The sequence below is a fragment of the Lissotriton helveticus genome, chromosome 1_2, assembly GCF_964261635.1.
Source record: "Lissotriton helveticus chromosome 1_2, aLisHel1.1, whole genome shotgun sequence".
Classification (NCBI taxonomy): domain Eukaryota; kingdom Metazoa; phylum Chordata; class Amphibia; order Caudata; family Salamandridae; genus Lissotriton; species Lissotriton helveticus.
Genome location: NC_136058.1, coordinates 7311200 through 7334205, shown reverse-complemented (window position 1 = coordinate 7334205; position 23006 = coordinate 7311200).

The following is a 23006-nucleotide window of genomic DNA, read 5'->3' as shown; positions in this document are numbered from 1 at the left end:
TGCCTAATCTTGAGTCAACCACATGCATTTTCCGACACTTCTCACTATTGAAGGTTCTTTTTCATCCCTTCTTTCTTTCTTTGTCAGTTTTCTTACCATACTCTTCCTCCTCTCTTCCTTTTCTACCTTTGTCTCTCTTGCTCTGTGTCAAACTCTAATGATGAAAAAAAGTCTAAAAAATTAGTGCAGGAGCCCTCTACCTGCCCAAATTAAGCACTTGAGGACTTATTTACAAGCCCCATGCACCGCCGGTACAACATTTCGTAATCCTGGGAATGAGTCAGAATCCTATGCCACCCTAAGGAATGCTTAAGGAGGCGCAACGAGTTGAAATACCTTTATTTTACCTAGTTTGTTCCTCTTTCTATGCCTGCTGCATTCTGCAGCACGCATAAAAAGAAGAAAACACTGCTCATTATTGTTTTTGTGCAGTAAAGTGTCCCTTCCTGAACAAAAATAATCATCCCTGCCCCGCAGGCACTTGCACCATGGTGCAAGGGTGCCTGCGATGGCGCATGGTGGCCAATTGTGCACCAGTGCAGGGGAGAGCACAGGGATATGTCATATTGTTGTAAATATGATGCATCCCTGTGCTTTGAAAGTGATGCTGCATGGCACAGCCTAATGGCTTGCGTAGATGACGAGGTGTCCCAGATTTCCCAGGACGGTCCCGTTTTTTTTACCTGCTATCCCGGCAGATATTAGGACATTTAACTCATGTCCCGGTTTTTTAAAGAGGGTCGACTGAAAACGGCTGAAGGTGCTTATTTTATGTTTTACAAAACAGGGATAGTTAGCAGTTGTTTCAAGAAAGCAATTTAATTAACAGGCAAGCTAATGGGTTTAAAAAGTGTATTTTATGTATGTTCTTACTGCCTGTTCTGTAATTCTCTGCTGAGGAGCACTGTCATTCTGTGCGCTTGCTTGAAGGAAAATTGTAGTCCCTCTTCTATTTTTGTGAAATGTCCCGGTTTTTGGCTTTAAAATTCTGGTCACCCTAGGCTTGCGGCACCGCACTGCGTTACTTTACTTTAAATAAGGCCCCAAGTCTTTGACATACAGGTTTACAACACCAGCTTAACATTAAAGAAATGATGAAGGCATTTGTTAGAAGAGAAAGCCCATAGGAAAAGAACAAAATACTATTTTCTGTTCCAGGAGATATGAGAAAACCCCTATAGGGATAGAAGGAAAACAGACTGCATAAACAAAATGCTTTGTTTAAAAGAAATCACAGACTTGGTGGTCTGCTGACCCCAGCATTCCACCATCCTTGTGATGGCAAAGAATCCTGGTAGGTCACAAAGTGCAACCTACCTCATTAATATTCATGAAGTAGGTCTATTTTCGACCCACGACGAATCACTAATTAGGAAATAAGGGCCAAACATAACTTTAGTATATTAGTAATAATAATAATAATAATAATAATACTGATATTTATAAAGCGCGAACAGCTACCTCACAAGGAGGTGTCCCGGCGCTGAATAATGCTAATACTTACCAAATATCTATGTGTAAAAAATCACTATTTGGTAAGCACTATTACTAATGTTAGCACATCTGACCCAAAGTCTTCCTCAGGCAAACAGTAACCACATTCTCAATAGTCATTTCCTTCCTAGTCCTCACAATGTCTCAAAGGGAATAAAAAGCGTGAGTGATGTAATTTGGCTAATCTCATACAAAACATCTATGTCAGGTACCGATATAGATCTCAATGCAGGTCCCGAAGAATAATGTGTTTCCAAACTCCAATGTCAATCATTGAACCCGAAGAGCAACTCAGAGACAGCCACAATGGGTTGGAGTACATTGCACTCTCAACAAGCATTTACAATGCAATGGTTTCGCCTTTGGAAAAGTTAGAGCTATTGGCTCTATTGGCTATACACCCAGAGCCCCCCACACACACACCCAGAGCCCCCCACACACACACCCAGAGCTCCCCACACACACACACACACACACCCAGAGCCCCCCCCACACACACACCCAGAGCCCCCCCACACACACACACCCAGAGCCACACACACACACACACACCCAGAGCCCCCCCCCACACACACACACACCCCCAGAGCCCCACTCACACACACACACCCAGAGCCATATATATATATATATATGTAAAGTAATTATCCAAATGTGGGCAATACAAGCACCTACGCTCAACAAGAGCTTTATCAAAGGGCTGGTTGGTGGTTGACCGTTTTGCATGAAGCACAAGAAATGTGCTTTATGGCTCACAGGCACTCCTAAATGTCCTCTGAAGGGTAGACAGGCGCAAAGTTTCCTGGGAAGTAATGGAAGAGGAAAGGAAGAGAGGAAATGGCAGGATGAAGATTGAAGCGAGGGAAGGAAGAAAGGGTCAGGGAAGAATAAAAAGAGGAGACGTGAATAGAGAAAGAATGAGGGTGAACACAGTGGTATAAACTTGGAATACAGCTAAGTATGGTGGCCAGATTTTGAGAAGCAAAAACTGGGACGCAAATACCAATACCATATTCAGAACAACAACAGCTGCACTGTGTCCAAGGTAAAATCGCATGTATTGTCATTACTCTGCCATAAATATTTACTTGTATGCATGTTCAATAAATACATGAGCACAAACACAATCATAACCGTATAAATGTATTCCCATCAATATAAATAAAGTGGTAGTACCATATCATATACTACGTCCTTTAATCACGTTACCGGTTTGCTTTTTCATATTTTCGGATCCTATCAGGCGGCGTTAGGACAGAAGGGCACGAAGTTTTCAGAAGGTCTGAGCCTGGTTCGTTTAGAGCCCCACACACACACACACACCCAGAGCCCCACACACACACACACACACCCAGAGCCATATATATAAATATGTAAAGTAATTATCCAAATGTGGGCAATACAAGCACCTACGCTCAACAAGAGCTTTATCAAAGGGCTGGTTTGTGGTTGACCGTTTTGCATGAAGCACAAGAAATGTGCTTTATGGCTCACAAAGCGATACAAAAGGGGATGATGGACGGAGCGTTTGAGCAAATCAAACACTCACCCCCAGTCAACTGATCTGGGTTTAATCCATCACCATTCTTTAGCTCACTCGGCCAACCCAGTTCAGACATGGCCATATGCAAATCAGTCTGACCCTGTGCCTCATGGGAACAGTCCAGCCGGAACTGCCAAGCCATGTCTTCCCTGGACCGGAAACAAGCATCCTGGGACCGGTTTCGGATTCATAATCCTCATCAGCCAGGCTATCTTGAATCCAGTGGCCAAGTGAGCAAGGGACTCACGTCTGAGCATACCCTGCCACACTTAGGGCGAACAAAGCGATACAAAAGGGGATGATGGACGGAGCGTTTGAGCAAATCAAACACTCACCCCCAGTCAACTGATCTGGGTATAACCCATCACCATTCTTTAGCTCACTCGGCCACCTCAGTTCAGACATGGCCATATGCAAATCAGTCTGACCCTGTGCCTCATGGGAACAGTCCAGCCCGAACTGCCAAGCCATGTCTTCCCTGGACCGGAAACAAGCATCCTGGGACCGGTTTCGGATTCATAATCCTCATCAGCCAGGCTATCTTGAATCCAGTGGCCAAGTGAGCAAGGGACTCACGTCTGAGCATACCCTGCCACACTTAGGGCGAACAAAGCGTTACAAAAGGGGATGATGGACGGAGCGTTTGAGCAAATCAAACACTCACCCCCAGTCAACTGATCTGGGTTTAATCCATCACCATTCTTTAGCTCACTCGGCCACCCCAGTTCAGACATGGCCATATGCAAATCAGTCTGACCCTGTGCCTGATGGGAACAGTCCAGCCCGAACTGCCAAGCCATGTCTTCCCTGGACCGGAAACAAGCATCATGGGACCGGTTTCGGATTCATAATCCTCATCAGCCAGGCTATCTTGAATCCAGTCACCAAGTGAGCAAGGGACTCACGTCTGAGCATACCCTGCCACACTTAGGGCGAACAAAGCGATACAAAAGGGGATGATGGATGGAGCGTTTGAGCAAATCAAACACTCACCCCCAGTCAACTGACCTGGGTATAACCCATCACCATTCTTTAGCTCACTCGGCCACCTCAGTTCAGACATGGCCATATGCAAATCAGTCTGACCCTGTGCCTCATGGGAACAGTCCAGCCCGAACTGCCAAGCCATGTCTTCCCTGGACCGGAAACAAGCATCCTGGGACCGGTTTCGGATTCATAATCCTTATCAGCCAGGCTATCTTGAATCCAGTGGCCAAGTGAGCAAGGGACTCAAGTCTGAGCATACCCTGCCACACTTAGGGCGAACAAAGCGATACAAAAGGGGATGATGGACGGAGCGTTTGAGCAAATCAAACACTCACCCCCAGTCAACTGATCTGGGTTTAATTCATCACCATTCTTTAGCTCACTCGGCCACCCCAGTTCAGACATGGCCATATGCAAATCAGTCTGACCCTGTGCCTCATGGGAACAGTCCAGCCCCAACTGCCAAGCCATGTCTTCCCTGGACCAGAAACAAGCATCCTGGGACCGGTTTCGGATTCATAATCCTCATCAGCCAGGCTATCTTGAATCCAGTGGCCAAGTGAGCAAGGGACTCACGTCTGAGCATACCCTGCCACACGTAGGGCCAACAAAGCGATACAAAAGGGGATGATGGACGGAGCGTTTGAGCAAATCAAACACTCACCCCCAGTCAACTGATCTGGGTTTAACCCATCACCATTCTTTAGCTCACTCGGCCACCTCAGTTCCGACATGGCCATATGCAAATCAGTCTGACCCTGTGCCTCATGGGAACAGTCCAGCCCGAACTGCCAAGCCATGTCTTCCCTGGACTGGAAACAAGCATCCTGGGACCGGTTTTGGATTCATAATCCTCATCAGCCAGGCTATCTTGAATCCAGTGGCCAAGTGAGCAAGGGACTCACGTCTGAGCATACCCTGCCACACTTAGGGTGAACAAAGCGTTACAAAAGGGAATGATGGACGGAGCGTTTGAGCAAATCAAACACTCACCCCCAGTCAACAGATCTGGGTTTAATCCATCACCATTTTTTAGCTCACTCGGCCACCCCAGTTCAGACATGGCCATATGCAAATCAGTCTGACCCTGTGTCTCATGGGAACAGTCCAGCCCGAACTGCCAAGCCATGTCTTCCCTGGACCGGAAACAAGCATCCTGGGACCGGTTTCGGATTCATAATCCTCATCAGCCAGGCTATCTTGAATCCAGTGGCCAAGTGAGCAAGGGACTCACGTCTGAGCATACCCTGCCACACTTAGGGCGAACAAAGCGTTACAAAAGGGGATGATGGACGGAGCGTTTGAGCAAATCAAACACTCACCCCCAGTCAACTGATCTGGGTTTAATCCATCACCATTCTTTAGCTCACTCGGCCACCCCAGTTCAGACATGGCCATATGCAAATCAGTCTGACCCTGTGCCTGATGGGAACAGTCCAGCCCGAACTGCCAAGCCATGTCTTCCCTGGACCGGAAACAAGCATCATGGGACCGGTTTCGGATTCATAATCCTCATCAGCCAGGCTATCTTGAATCCAGTCACCAAGTGAGCAAGGGACTCACGTCTGAGCATACCCTGCCACACTTAGGGCGAACAAAGCGATACAAAAGGGGATGATGGACGGAGCGTTTGAGCAAATCAAACACTCACCCCCAGTCAACTGACCTGGGTATAACCCATCACCATTCTTTAGCTCACTCGGCCACCTCAGTTCAGACATGGCCATATGCAAATCAGTCTGACCCTGTGCCTCATGGGAACAGTCCAGCCCGAACTGCCAAGCCATGTCTTCCCTGGACCGGAAACAAGCATCCTGGGACCGGTTTCGGATTCATAATCCTTATCAGCCAGGCTATCTTGAATCCAGTGGCCAAGTGAGCAAGGGACTCAAGTCTGAGCATACCCTGCCACACTTAGGGCGAACAAAGCGATACAAAAGGGGATGATGGACGGAGCGTTTGAGCAAATCAAACACTCACCCCCAGTCAACTGATCTGGGTTTAATTCATCACCATTCTTTAGCTCACTCGGCCACCCCAGTTCAGACATGGCCATATGCAAATCAGTCTGACCCTGTGCCTCATGGGAACAGTCCAGCCCCAACTGCCAAGCCATGTCTTCCCTGGACCAGAAACAAGCATCCTGGGACCGGTTTCGGATTCATAATCCTCATCAGCCAGGCTATCTTGAATCCAGTGGCCAAGTGAGCAAGGGACTCACGTCTGAGCATACCCTGCCACACGTAGGGCCAACAAAGCGATACAAAAGGGGATGATGGACGGAGCGTTTGAGCAAATCAAACACTCACCCCCAGTCAACTGATCTGGGTTTAACCCATCACCATTCTTTAGCTCACTCGGCCACCTCAGTTCCGACATGGCCATATGCAAATCAGTCTGACCCTGTGCCTCATGGGAACAGTCCAGCCCGAACTGCCAAGCCATGTCTTCCCTGGACTGGAAACAAGCATCCTGGGACCGGTTTTGGATTCATAATCCTCATCAGCCAGGCTATCTTGAATCCAGTGGCCAAGTGAGCAAGGGACTCACGTCTGAGCATACCCTGCCACACTTAGGGTGAACAAAGCGTTACAAAAGGGAATGATGGATGGAGCGTTTGAGCAAATCAAACACTCACCCCCAGTCAACAGATCTGGGTTTAATCCATCACCATTTTTTAGCTCACTCGGCCACCCCAGTTCAGACATGGCCATATGCAAATCAGTCTGACCCTGTGTCTCATGGGAACAATCCAGCCCGAACTGCCAAGCCATGTCTTCCCTGGACCGGAAACAAGCATCCACCACCCCCTTTTGTACCGCTTTATGGCTCACAGGCACTCATAAATGTCCTCTGAAGGGTAGACAGGCGCAAAGTTTCCTGGGAAGTAATGGAAGAGGAAAGGAAGAGAGGAAATGGCAGGATGAAGATTGAAGCGAGGGAAGGGAGAAAGGGTCAGGGAAGAATAAAAAGAGGAGATATGAATAGAGAAAGAATGAGGGTGAACACAGTGGTATAAACTTGGAACACAGCTAAGTATGGTGGCCAGATTTTGAGAAGTAAAAACTGGGATGCAAATACCAATACCATATTCAGAACAACAACAGCTGCACTGTGTCCAAGGTAAAATCGCATGTATTGTCATTACTCTGCCATAAATATTTACTTGTATGCATGTTCAATAAACACATGAGCACAAACACAATCATAACCTGTGAAATGGCCCCTCGGGAGGTGACCCCGGGGACACCGTCACGTAAACCGCCAGGGCTACCGCCCCTCAGACACTCACCTTTCCTGGCAGATCATTCCGAAACAGCGTCCATGACAACGGAAACCCCTCCCCTCTCTATTTTGCAGGAACCAACCCAGGGAAGCCGAGAGCCGGAAGCACATCCGCCTGATCCCGGAAGTCCCTCCTCCCCGCCGCCGGCAACAGACAGAAAAGACGGAAGCGGGAGACCGGAAGGCGTCGGAAGATCGTGGCAGGAGATTGCGACTGGAACGGAGGAAGAGAGCGAAGCCAACGGAGAAGCAGACGAATGGTTCGAGGACTGGTGGAGTCCCCAGGAGGAAGCTGAAGAGCGGCTGCAACTCACCGGGAGAGTTGCAGCGGAGCGTGTGAGTAACACCTAGCCTCTTTGTTGCACCTTAAGTGCCTGTATATAGTATAGAGCATTTTTCTTTCTTACTGAGCACATTTTAGGCACGTTAACCCTGCTAGCTCACTGTAAATGCGTGTACAGCACCTTTAATGTATATATCCCTGAAGTACTAACTACCCTTTCCCAACACGTGTCACGCTGCTGCCTTAGCACTTCCAATCTCCATCCATACCCCAGCCGTCCGACCCCCCTTTTTCCCCGCTCTCCTCACGGTATTCTTCAAGCCCCTCACGACCCGGTGTTGGTATAGGATCTACTGTTCCCAGTACGGTGGGGCTAACGGCTCCTTTTCTGTTTCCTCTTACTGCCCTCCGGAGAACTCCCCAGCAAGGAGCGGGCATCTCTACCCAAGACCCGGACCTGCACCCCAAGACCCGGACCTGCACCCCAAGACCCGGACCTGCACCCCAAGACCCGGACCTGCAACCCAAGACCCGGATCCCTCGGAGTCCTCCCTCGCCTTACCAAACCCTTACAGCGGAGTCATTCTTTTGGTTCTCTTCCTTTCTCCCCCATTCTATTTGGACTACGTTACACAGACTATCTGTATATGCAATAAAACAACACTATTGCACGCCATATCCGGCCTCCTTGCCTGATTTTCCAGCCAGCCGACCACCCACGATCACATAACCGTATAAATGTATTCCCATCAATATAAATAAAGTGGTAGTACCATATCATATACTACGTCCTTTAATCACGTTACCGGTTTGCTTTTTCGTATTTTCGGATCCTATCAGGCGGCGTTAGGACAGAAGGGCGCAAAGTTTTCAGAAGCTCTGAGCCTGGTTCGTTTACTGCCGCCGCATCAAAATACACGAGAAAGAAACAATCCATGAATTCACAGTAGCAGGGCTGCTGCTAAACAGCAACAAAACAGAAGCGCAAGCTACAAGTTTTGGTGTTACAACCTGTTGCAGCGGGTGTTGTGGGGCGAGGTGTTGACCGATGCCACGGTATTCTACTTTGGAATTATTGTGCATTACACAGCGGTGTTGATTCTTCTCCAGGCGGCTTTGTTCTAGACTGGTAACAAAGGGTGAGCAGTTAAGAAGATATGCGGCACGAACTTTCCTGTGAAATAATGGCCATGAGAGGGAATCAGGAATAAGAGAGAGGGAGAGATGCGTGTCATTAAGTGTGAAAGAGGGCCAGTGAAAGAGAGGGCGGGGAAAAAGAAGCAGAACATAACGAGTGAGACTTGGGAGAGGCCAGGAAAGACAGGAAGAGAAGGCTAAAACGAAAGCGACCCACATCATTAAAGGGGGAGAAAAGACACACGGCGAGAGCAGGACAAAAGTGAAAGGGTGCAAAGAAATTAAGAGAGAGGGTAGTGATAAAGCACACGAAAAAAGGGAAACAGAACAGGGACAGGGACGAAAGGGGATAAGAATCTCAAGCCGCAGGGTCAGGGGCGTGGAGCCCGGACTCAGCACACACGGCCATCGGAGCAACCCCCGCTGGAGCGCACCGGGACCGGCCAGCAGCAAACCCCAAGTAGGCAGCCTGGCACCTCTGTCTCTGAAATAGGTAGGAGTGCGAAACAGCAACAGGTTGGTCGGGCTGGGCGGAGGAGGCACCGACTTACCCAGGGGGGCAGCTCCGCTGTGGAGATGCGGAGCTTCACCGACTTCTCATCCTCCAGGAAGGCCAGGGCCGCCGGGAGCCCTCGGCCAGCTTGTTCTTCGGGCGCCATCTTCAGAGGAATGGCAAAAACAAAACTTGGCGGAAAAAAAAATAACATCCGCCCACCGCCGCAATGACGCACGAAAATGGGCGGGATGAGTAAAAATCGCCGGAACGCCCACGAATCTGCTCGGGGAATGAGTGACGCATCTCTGTTCCAATGGCTAGCCTCCATTTATGGAGCTAGCCAATGGAACAGAGAGGCGGAACAAAGCCCCAGACTGTTCTCAAAAGATTTCGCCTGCGCGAAACGCTCCTGCGCAGCTGTTCGCCAGGCGAAACCTAAAAACTGGTAGGAGGTAAGTAGGGAATGGCAGGGATGGACAGGGATCACACCAAGGCCCTCATCCTACGGGACCTGCCACAGCCTTCAACACAGTCTTCCACCTCATCCTTATGCAATGACTGCATAAGCAGAAGTACAAGGACCCGTAATTCACTGGATTTGCTCCTTCCTGATAGACCGCTCCCAGTCGGTCAGCATGGCTCCCTTCACCTTGGGCGGCGTCAACCTCATCTATGGAATTCCATAAAGATCCTCACTCAACCCTATCCTGTTCAGTGCTTACATGACCCACTCACCAGCATCATCATCACCCATGAAATCAACATATCCCATGCTGATGAAACACAGCTCATAAGCTCACTCTCTGACAGGATGCCAAACACTGAGACCAATTTCTCTGCCTGAATGACCAAACTCACCAGATTGATGATAAAAAACTGCCTCAAGCGCAACACAGAAAATCCGGAAATAGTCATCTTCGGCAAAGACACCTTGCTCTGGGATAACATCAGGTAGCCTGCTGAACCTGGACCCACACCCCTGCCTACAAACTATGCAAAAAACCTTGTAATAATAATCTACCACCAACTTACCATGACCAACCAAGTAAATGCAGTCTCCTGCTTCCACACACTGAAGATGCTCAAGAAGATCATTGAATGGCTCCCCAGTAACACTCGTAAAACCGTCACCCAGCCATTATCATCACCAGCAAGCTGGACTACAGCAATTCACTCTGTGCTGGAATCAAAGCTCAACTGCACAGAAGACTCCAGACTATACAAAACGTGGTTGTCATGCTCAACCTCCCACCCCGCACTCACAACACCCCACACCGCAAAGAGATCCACTGGCTACCAATACATAAACATGCACTCTTCAAACTCCTCATACACTCATACAAAGCCTTAACAACAGTAGCCACATATACCTCAACAACCACATAAACTTACACAAATCTACCAGACATCTCGGGTCAGCCAAACTCCTATTCGCACACACTCTGCATACGTTGAACCAAATCTGGGTGTCGCGCCTTTTCCTACCTTTTAACTCCTGATGCCTTGAACGACCTGCTCCTGCACATCAGAGACACCTCCTCAGTTCTTGAATTTCGCAAGAAACTGAAGACCTAGATCTTCACCTAACCCCGGCCCTGGCTTGTCTAATACAGCTTTTGCCTCAGAATCAGGATACTCTTCCGGTTAAGTCATGCCCATTACAAATTAACATAACATAACATAAAATAAAATAACATAACACAACATAATACCAAGTCAACCCCCTCCTTAAGAAACCCTCTGCGTACCCGACAGACCTCAAGAACTTCAGGCCCATCTCCCTGCTTCCCTTCACAGCCACGTTTATCAAAACGGCTGTCAACACCAAGCTAGCAAACTTCATCGAAGCTAACAACATCCTGGACATCTCCCAATCTGGATTCTAAAGCATCCACAACTTGGCGGAATTCAACACCGTCTCCCACTGCACCCTAGCCACTAGACTCCACAATGCCGGCATCCTCGGCAAGGCCCTCGACTGGATACGTTCCTTCCTCACCGGCAGAAATGAATGGGTTAGACTCCCCCCCTACCTCTCGGAACCAACAGAGACCAACTGCAGCATGCCCCAGGGCTCCTTCCTCAGCCTCACCCTTTTCAACATCTACACGGCCCCCCTCGCAACCATCATCAGGAACCATCGGCTTAACATCGCCTCTCATACAGACTACACCCAGCTGATGCTCTCCCCCACCATCAAACCCATCACCAAACACAACTTCCAAGAAGGGATAAAAGCTGTCGCCACCTGGATGAAGAACAGATGCCTGAAACTCAACTCATAAAAGACAGAAGTCCTCCTCCTTGGCTCCACTCCCTCCGCATGGAACAACGCCCTTGGAAATCCCCCCACACTCCAACGGACCATGCTCGAAATCTCTGCATCATACTAGACTCATCGCTCACAATGAATCATCTGATCAACGGCATATCCTCGACCTGCTTCAACACCCTCCTCCTGCTCCGAAAGACTTTCGGATGGATACAAATCGAATCCAGGCAAACCATCACGCATGCACTCATCAGCAGCAGACTGGACTACAGCAACGCTCTCTATACCAGAATCAATAGGAAACTCGTTCGCAAACTCCAGACTGGTCAGAATGCCGCAGCCAGATTGATCGTCGACATCCCTCATTGCAGTCACATCACCCAACACCTGCGTGATCTCCACTGGCTTCCAGTCAAAAGTAAACATGGGCGTAAAATCCGTTCCGCTCGCGGATTTTGCGGATTTTCGGCAAATTCGCAATCCGCGAACTCTCGCGAACTTGCCGAAAATTCGTAAAATCTGTGCGAAGCGGATTTTTTGCTTGGTCGCACTTGCCAACTTGAATACTATACAATTTCGCGGGAGTAAACACTTGCGAACACGTAGATGCGGCGGGCAGCGACAATCTCGCAATTGCGAGATTGCAAAATTTGCAATTTCGCACAAGAAATCCACCAGCAGGCAGCATAAACCTTGAAAATTATGATTTTTATCAGAATAACTCCTCAGGTTGACATTTCCCTGCACTTTTTCTTTGCAAGGAGTCCATTTTGGGGGGGGGTGGAAGGAAGGAAGTGCCCCACAGTCTCCAACTTCCTGTTCCTGTCCAGCAGGCTCCTCCCAGTGCTTTCTTCATGTGCTGGTCACTTTGATTTGGATCTTGACCTGGAAGGGTTACTTTTTGTGGATACTGCTGGATATTTGGATTTTTGCAAAACTGAAAGCACTCAGCAAAAGTTCAATCTTATCATTAGTAACCTTTCCCTGTAGTGCTTCCTGAGGGGCCCCTTCAGAGTTCATTTGCCTACTTGCAACTATTCTATGACCCTGCTCTGACCCTCACAGCAGGCTCAGAGAATAGCTACAAGTATACAACAAAGGTCCTGTTAAAAAAATTACACTGCAACAGAAAGCAATTACAGACAAAACTGAAAGCACTCAGCAGGTGCAAAAGTTCAATCTTATCATTTGTAACCATTCCCTGTAGTGCTTCCTGAGGGGCCCCTTCAGAGTTCAGTTGCCTACTTGCAACTATTCTATGACCCTGCTCTGACCCTCACAGCAGGCTCAGAGAATAGCTACAAGTAGGCCACAAAGGTCCTGTGAAAAAAAATTGCACTGCAACAGAAAGCAAATTACAGATAAGGAAGCAGGTGCCAGCCAGACTGGAAGTTTAAATTCAGTGACACATTAATCAACCCCAAATTAATTCATGTCAGTTGAAGCAGGGCAGGTGTGCTTGCTTTTTTTCACCCCCATAATCTACAGTGATAAACCAACCAGAGGGTGGCAGTGATGTACCAGAGGGTGGCATGGGTGTACCAGAGGGTGGCAGTGGTGAAACAGAGGGTGCTGTGAACCTGTGATGATGAACCAGACGTAGAAACAACATAGTCGCGGCCGTTGCGAGCCGACAAGTAAGTTCGCAATTGCGAACTGGTACACAACCCTCGCGAACTGGCAGAAACCCTTGCAAACACACAAAAAAAAATCCGCAAATTCGCGAGAGTTCGCGGATTTTGCGGATTGCGAATCCGTAAATACGCAAGTTCGCGGATTGCCAATTCGCAAAATCCGCCCATGCTTAGTCAAACGAAGAATTACCTTCAAACTCCTCACCTACGCAAACAAGGCTCTTCACAACACCGGACCCACGTACCTGAACAGTGGCTTCTCCTTCCACACCCCCAAAAGACACCTGCGATCAGACCGGCTCTCTCTGGCCACCGCCCCTCGTGTCAACAAGACTAGAATGTAAACTTAAGGTGATTTTTCAAAGTAAGACGTTGTTCTTCAACACCCCGGAAGAGGCATGGTATTGGCTAGAAGAGCGTCCCCTGCCGTGAGTACCCCCTGATGAGCCGCGGCACTCCGGAGGGACCCCTTCACTAAATGCTAATACTCCTCAATCGCACAGGCAGACGCGGAAGAAGAACACTGCACCAAACATGGCATTCTGACCGACACCATACCGGAGCAGGAGGATGACTGGGACCACAACAGGAGCGCTGAATTCGGGGGGCGGCCCACAGATGGACAGGACCGAGCGTCTGGTGATACCAGAAGATTTTGCAACACGCCACTCGGACGATTGCACAGACCAGGACGTTACAACAGGCTCGGAAGACGAACACCCACTGATGCACAACATAAAGCTCCTGGAATGCACAGGTGGGACCGCCGGCAAAACAGGAAAAGGCACTCGGATACCATCCGTGGACAATAATGCTGATGAGTGAAGATTGGCAACTGGAGGAACGGGCCGGGACCACACATCGCACGCTACCCCGTGTGTTCTGCCCCGCTCTCCTTTTGAATTTGTTCTTCCTCCCCCTGTTGTTTCCCCTTCTTTGTTTGTGTCTTCCCGGCCCTTTCATTTTACCCACCCCTCCCTCCCCTCCCACCCCCTTTTTCTTTTTTTCTTTCCTTTTTTCTCCTCCTCCTTCTCCCTGTCCCTCTCCATCCCCCTTATTTGTAATGTTATTAGTATTTGTTCTACAGACCCTGCTGCTGTCAATCTGAGGTGTAACCTCTAGGACTGAATACTTGGGGCTTGTGAGTTCATGAGAGTACAGGAGAAACTGAACACAGTTTGAGACTTCGGGGTTGGGAGGAAGGGCGATAGACCTTGCCAATATGCTCACAAAACAGTTGGTCCTGTTGACTCTTGGGGTGGTTGGATGGATGATGGGGTTTATTGGAGGGGGGGTGGGGACATGGGGAGTTGGGCGTTTGTTACAATACTATGACAAAAAAGGTACATCAGTGAGTTTACAACGGGGTATACCCTAAGAACTCACTGACCTGGGTCAATTAAGAGAGGTAAGTATGGAATGGTCAGTGTCTATTGATTATAACTAAGAGTTCATCATAGAAACCTTAACATAAATGAATTATATAGAAATTAGTTCTGTGTAGTACAGGAAATTTATTCAAACATTTTCAATAATCAATGTGCATGATATTGTTTTCAAATGAATACCACAAGTTATACATGATATCAATTTCTTCATTGAGTCAAGCAAAATCTAGCGGACAAAAGTCTCGATAGGGTTGGTGAGGAATAATCCTTGTGGGTTCAATTCGCAAATGATATCAATTCACAAATAATAGTACAGTATTTCAATGCGCTCAAAGTGATAAAGAAGGGAGACAGTTAGGAGGGATGGGTGTGGTTGGGTGACGGTGAGGACTGGGTAAAGGATGTTGTGACCATACTACAATCACAGTGATAATGCAACCTTTACAGACTAATTTTGTTCATTAGTTCCATGTAGTTCTTTAACATAGGATCCGTACGTATCAATAGGTTGCTTCCTATGTTAAGAGAGTAAAAGCAATCCGGTCTACGTTTCGACCCCTGGATTAAGGGTTGATTGAAGCCTCATGCTGGGGTCTTCTTCAGGACTTGAGAGTGCAGGAGCGCTTAAAGTTGGGCCGTCCAGTGGCCTATTAGGGTTGGACCGTGATCGGTTCCTCAGTGGTAACAAGTAATTGGGGCATCAAGGGCTTTCTAGTCTTTCAGTACATATTCTCATATCTTTTTGTTTTGCTCCTCCAGATGCATAGTTTCCTTAGAGTAACATCAGCGCGAGTGTATCCAGCAACGCTGCCCAGCCGCGAGTGAACTGTTCACTCGCGGCTGGGCAGCCCTGGTCCAACCCTAATAGGCCACTGGACGGCCCAACTTTAAGCGCTCCTGCACTCTCAAGTCCTGAAGAAGACCCCAGCATGAGGCTTCAATCAACCCTTAATCCAGGGGTCGAAACGTAGACCGGATTGCTTTTACTCTCTTAACATAGGAAGCAACCTATTGATACGTACGGATCCTATGTTAAAGAACTACATGGAACTAATGAACAAAATTAGTCTGTAAAGGTTGCATTATCACTGTGATTGTAGTATGGTCACAACATCCTTTACCCAGTCCTCACCGTCACCCAACCACACCCATCCCTCCTAACTGTCTCCCTTCTTTATCACTTTGAGCGCATTGAAATACTGTACTATTATTTGTGAATTGATATCATTTGCGAATTGAACCCACAAGGATTATTCCTCACCAACCCTATCGAGACTTTTGTCCGCTAGATTTTGCTTGACTCAATGAAGAAATTGATATCATGTATAACTTGTGGTATTCATTTGAAAACAATATCATGCACATTGATTATTGAAAATGTTTGAATAAATTTCCTGTACTACACAGATCTAATTTCTATATAATTTATTTATGTTAAGGTTTCTATGATGAACTCTTAGTTATAATCAATAGACACTGACCATTCCATACTTACCTATCAAAAAAGGTACATCAGCAGACATTTATAGATTACAGGGACTGCAGCGGGGGAGAGGGGGTTATGGACCAGACAGCAGGTTGAATACTACCCACCATACAGATCAGGTTATACCTGATCGAGAACAATATTCTGTCCTTTCCTGGAACGTGAATGGGTTGGGGAATAACATTAAGAGAGGACTAGTGGCTGCATATTTTAAGAGGTTGAAACCGGATGTCATCCTCTTACAAGAGACCCACTTAAAGGGTACTCAATGTGGTTTCTTAGGAAGAGGTGCGTACGAAACACTGGCACACGCTGGGTTCTTCACTGGAGCACGAGGCGTAGCAATACTAATTAGGAAAAGCCCTCCCTACCGCCTAGAACACACCTGGACAGACCCCAATGGAACCTACGTAGCGGGCAAGGGGGTATGGAATAGACGACACATCACCTTTATTAGTATCTATGCACCACCTAGGCTCCAACACCAAATATTAGTCAAAAATCGCTATAATTTTGTTGGAGGCCGGCTCTGACACACACATTATTGGGGGGGACTTTAATGATGTGATGGACCCCATGGTTGACCGCACATCTGTCCTGCTGAGAGATTCCAAAGACACGCAGTTGAAGCAATTCACGGACACACTAGCACTCACAGATCTGTGGCGCAGACAACACCCACAGATCAGGGCCTATTCCTTTTACTCAGGGGCCCATACAGCCTTCTCAAGAATAGATTACATGTTGGCGGGGAATCTGGGAGAGGTGTGTGAGGTGGAGTTCTTGGCAAGAGGACTTTTGGACCACTCGCCTTTGCGCCTCGCGGTGGACACCCGCGCACACTGTCAACATCGGGAATGGAAACTTAATGCTTGGGATCTGCAAGATGCACAGATTGCGAAAGAACTTAGGACAGATACTGAGCTTTATTTTAAAGAAAATGTGGGGGCGGTGGACTCGGCAGTCACACTGTGGGAAGCATACAAACCAGTACTACGGTACCGGGCACAAAATATCATTGCTCATAAACGGCGGAAGGTTGATGAAGAGAACACTGAGATTGAGTCCCAACTCCTGTAGCTTGAAACAAGGGCTAATACAGGAGAGGATCCCTCCTTGTTGCGTAGTTTACAACTTCTTAGACAGGAATATCTCACGCTGGCCAGGAAAGATGCGCAACATGCCATACAGGCATTACACAGGAGACTGTATGACACAGGAGATAAGATGGGCAGGTTGCTTGTCTGGCTCAGCAAGAAAGAATTAGAAAGCAGGTGGGTGACACTGATACGGGAGGAGGACGGACAGATCCACGTTACCCCAGTGGTAATAGCTAACGCTTTTGCAGAATATTATGAGGCCTTTTATACACAGCGCGCCTTGGCTGATACTATGCACATATGGCATTATCTGCAGAAGATACAGCTCCCCAGACTAGAGGAAGTGGCCCTACAATCCCTAGACAGTAAGATTACGAAAGAGGAAATCATGACGGCCATTGGCCAGTTAAAAACTGGTAAGGCTCCCGGGCAGAACGGGCCCCCCCCCGGGAATTCTTCAAGCAACATGCGACTCTCTTCTGCCCGTACCTCCTCCAGCTCTACCTATAGGCACACAAGGTGGGGAACCTCCACAGGGACTTGAGGGCTGCAACAATAGCGGTAATCCCTAAGAAAGACCGACCCCTAGACCGCTTTAGCTCTTATCGTCTTATCTCACTGATTACCTTAGAGACCAAAATACTTGCTAGGATGTTAGCAAACAGGCTCACAGGGGTTGTCTCTGGTCTTATTCACAGAGACCAGTCAGGCTTCATGCCCAAAAGGTCGACAAGGCTTAATTTGAGACGGTTGCATAACTGGCTAGAAGTGGAGAGTAAGAGGGATGACCCACATTTCATTTTGTCCCTCGATGCCGAGAAGGCATTTAACACGGTACACTGGCCCTTTCTCGTGTCTATACTAGAGACGTTTGGCTTCGGACCAGTGTTCCGGCAGTGGATCACCGTCCCACATGACGGGCCTGTGGCACGGGCCAGAGTCAATTGGGTGATATCAAGGGAATTTCCTATAGGCAGGGGCACGCGCCAGGGCTGTCCTTTATCCCCTCTGCTCTTTGCCCTGGTACTGAAACCACTTGCTTGTGTGATCTGACACACCCAGACATAACAGGCTTTCAGATGGATGGGGTGACAGAGTCTGACGAGCGCATATCCTTATATTCGGACGATATATTGTGGTATGTGATGCATCCGGATACCACGCTCCCAAGTATCATGGGGAGTTGTGAACTCTACGTCGCACAGGCGGGTTATAAGATTAACTGGGGAAAATCCTGCTTATATCAGATAGGTGGGGGTGACGGGTACACCATGGGTCCAAGTCACCTTCAGATGATTTGAGAGGGCATTAAGTACTTAGGTATTTATGTAACAACGAACGCGAAGCTAGCACTGGATCACAAATTGTGCTGGGTGCTGCGAGATGTTCGTGAGGAGATGAAGGTCCCTGCCGCTGACCCTGCTAGGCAAGGCGGGCCTATACAAAATGATAGTGCTCCCAAATTCCTTTACGTGCTACAAAACACTTACCAGTTGATACCAGTGGAGGTGTTCCATAGAATTGACAAAGTACTACGGAGGTTCCTCTGGGACGGACGGCCGCCGAGGGTAGCATTGGCTACGTTGCAGCGTAATGAATATAATGGCGGCATCTCCTTGCCGGACCTTCGGGCGTATTATTGGGCAGCCCATCTAATAGTAGTGAATGACTGGGAGCATATAGAGAGGGATCACCCCACATACGTTTTAGAGCTAGCACAAGTCATACATGGGGGGGCTACACGCGGATCGTCCTAGTGGCATGGAAAGAGGCGGAAAGACAGATGAAATGGGGCAGAAGGATTACTAGGGAAACCTTGTTATGGGTGGGAAGTCGCCTGCCAGAAATTAGGAAGCTGCGAGGCTTTAGGAAATGGGACCTGTTGGACATTTCACAACTTAAAGACATTCTACACCATAAAGAGTTAGTAACTTTTGCACGTCTACAGACGGAATATGACATGAACTTGACTCAATACTACAAATATTTACAACTGAAACATGCCTGGGGGTGAAGGGCTTGGACACTGATGATATCCCCGAATACGCACCTTTAGAGGGACGACTCTTGATGGGAGAGATAGCAGAAAAAGCAGTCTCCTGGACGTATAGAACAATCATAAACAACAAACCAGATACATTGCAGAAGCTGCGAAGGAGATGGGAATCAGAGATGAGGGAAATGGGTGATTTGGACTGGGAGATGGCATTGATGCATCCCCACGAAGTAGCCATCAGATCGCGCCTCAGGCTAATTCAATACAAATATTTACACAGGGAATACTACGATAGAGCGCGGTTGCACCGCATTGGAAGGGCTGAAACACCCACATGCTTGCATTGTCTAGGGTCGGAAGGTACATTTTATCATACGGTTTGGGAGTGCTCCGAGATTCAAAGGTATTGGATGACTCTGATGGAGGAGATGGAGAGTGTCCTAGGGCGGAGATCCCACTCACCCCCTCATTTGTCCTATTGGGAATATCCACAGATATTGACCTCCCTAAGCCTGGGTTGGTCCTGCTGCAGCTGGGGCTGGTGGTCGCAAAACGGGACATAGCCAGGAAATAGGGGGCCACAGAGGGACGATCTCTTGTTGAGTGGAGAAAGAGCATGGATATGTATATGCTAAGTGAGAAGACAACATACAAGGCACGGGGCTTCCCCAATAAGTTTTGGAAAATATGGAAGCCTTGGCTTGCACATTATGGACTCTCGCTCTCAGACTCACAATGTTTACACAAGGCCGGATATGTGGTTGGAGGGGTGGGACGGGATATGCAATAATGCTCCGACACATGATAGCATTGTTTGATTCCTCTTTACTGCTGCTTGGACACGCTGCTGCCGTTTATTGGAAAATGCTTATGTATCTAATTGGTATTCATTTTTGTTGTTTTGCAATGAGAAAAAATGTCAATAAAAATATTTATAAAAAATAAAAACAAGACTAGAATGTGAGGAAAGTCCTTCGCCTACCTCGCAGCCAAAGCCTGGAACACCCTACCCATCCACCTCCAGCAATCTTCCTAATTGCCCCAGTTCAGGAAGGATCTCAAGACCTGGCTCTTCGGATGATCCCAGCACATTACGGAGCCGCCTCTCCTACCCCCCAGCGTCTTGAGACTCTCACGGGTGAGTATTTGCACTTCACCAATCCTGATTGATTGATTGAAGTTAGGACACAAAGCGAGAAAAGCAGCATATGTATGTTACTAAACACATAGAAGCATGTTCTTAATCCCCTTTCCCACAAAACGGAGTAGTTCTGTGTCTTAATAAGCACTAGCCCTCCACAGTACCTCTAACGTAGTGACATCAGGTGTCATATGACAAAGGAAATTAGAATTTGTGGAAAATCTCCAGATGGAAAATTATACTTGTATTGCCTCGCCCTCTGAATAACAGGAAATACCGCACTCCCACACAGAGGAACACACACGGCGAAGCAAGAAAAACACCTGGAAAGGTATTTCACACTCATAAAATGAGGCACATCAAAAGACAGTTTTCAGAATAAAGCGTGGGGTTTTATTTGTGCAACACTCTCTCACAGGAAGGCTTTCCCAGATGTCAAATGAAACAAACAAAAAAATATGTATATATATATATATATAAATATATATATTTATATATATATGTGTGTGTGTGTATGTGTGTGCAAGCAATAATAATAACACACTTATAAGTAAGCAAACGCAACTATTAAATGCATGTAATTAAAATACAGGCAGATATTAATGATAATAATACTGGATGTCCACAGCAAGAAATAGGCACTGTTAAATGCAAGTAATCAGACACAAGGAATCAAAGGAAAGCATGAAAAGATCTAAATGTATATACACTAAATACATCAGATGATTATAACAACTGGAGACTTGAATGTGCACACAGACACACTCACACATCACAATGCCAATAATCAGAGAAAATACATCAAAGGCTGCACTAACTTCATTTTAGCCCACGCCAGACTGGGGGATTCGCATGTGGTTTCAAGAGGCTCAGCAAGTGGAGAACTGCTACATTGAATTAGATGCGTTCGTCCTTCATTCAGGTCCCTAAATCTCACTTTCCAAGTCAACAAACCCCAGTTTTATAATCTCAATGCACTAGAAGTTTCCAAGAGCACCTCTTTTGTGCCAAGGAAACTTATTGGAGTTGGCCAAACTCCCACAGCATTCCAAAGGCATAGGAGATCTCACATATTCTTCTGCGCTCCCACATGTTCCAGCCCCTTATCTTAGTGAAGCTTACGAAAGTATAAAACATCTCCAAAAGTACAGAAAACAATCTTGAACGTCAGTAGGCTAAACACCGTAATTAATCTGGGCGACTGCTTGTGTGCGCAAAGCTCAAGCTAGACAGAGTCAGAATTCAAGATGGCATGAGGGCATGTCAAAACCAATAGTAAAAACTTCATAAAACTTCCCAAAGCCAATAGTAAAAACTTCATAAAACTTCCCGATGTACAACATAATGCACATTTGTGCACCACTGCCTGTAGCATCACACACTTCATTTCCCAATATTCAACACAATGCACATTTGAGCACCACTGCATATAACACTACAGTCCAAGGCAGAGAAGTACATTCCACACCTTTCTCTCTCTCATGCTTTCAAATGCACATCTCACACGTTTTGTTCCTGGCAAGGCTGTAAAAGCAAAACACTGCACCTCTGAAGCTACAAGGAGACACGAAAGAAATCAAAAATCCATGCAAGTGCAGAAAACAAAATATCGTATATTCAAGAAAACACTTAAAGTTAATTAAAACAATGGTAGTCAAAGGTTATCCCGTAGTACCAATATATGGGAGTGCCTCTGGTACTACAATACTGCATCAATATATTGTGCAGCACTTATAATCCAATGGCCAAGTTAAAAGTATACAGTAAATTAACTACTTGAAAAACTGAAAGAATAGGCCCAAGGAAAAATGGTAGAAACAGGAAAAGGATAACCGCCCAGCAACCAGGAAGTGCTGGAAAAAGCTACAAAACCAAAGGAGAAGTACCATACGGCTATTCGGATCCACATGGAGTAAAAGATTCTTCAAAGAGCAAGAATCCAATTATTGGCAGAATAACTGAAATGCTCCAAAAACTGGTAAATCTACAAATGGAGAAGACACCCAGCAGGCATCTACAAGGTACCCAAAATGAAACTGAGGCGTTCTCTTATATTTGTTTGTTCCCATGGATGCACAGAGCAGATAGGAGCCAGGCAATGATGGGGAAGTCGGGCAGATTGCAGTTTGCACGTCCCACATCTGACAGCATGTTTCGTGCACGCAATTATAGAACCCGTGTTTCCCTTCAACATGATCTGAGGGTGAAACTCAGTGCCGGCGGAAAGAGTGCACACAGACCACAGTTTCATTGGGTTGCCAAAGGCGTAAGGTAAGGAAGAATGGATTAAGCACATAGAATGATAATCGCAGCATGCAGCGTTTAATAAATCAATATGTGTGCTAACATTACTGCAGCTGAAAAGAGGAGAGCTAAACACTGAGCTAATAGAGGGGAGACAGATATTGTATGTTCCCTTTTCATTAGCAAGGAACTGCTGATTAGTCTCCCTGTTCACTGCCATTTGGTGGATGGTAGGGGGAGGGCTGGGACGGAAGACTGTTATTAAGGGTGAGGAAGTCTCTAGGTGAAGCTGGCCCTTTTATCTTTTCCTAATTACTCCGCATGCATCAGTTGGGCTAATGACAGCCAAGTGTACAAATCTTACCCCTCTTTGTGCCTCAGTTGTGGGTGCTCCAGAACAGAGGCGGCCCCAGTGCTCCCTAGTGTGTGAAATATCACTGTACTCAAAGGCTGTGTATGGAGAACAGACTGGGAAGGATACTTGAAAGAGGAATCACCCACAACAGGTTCTACCATTTGA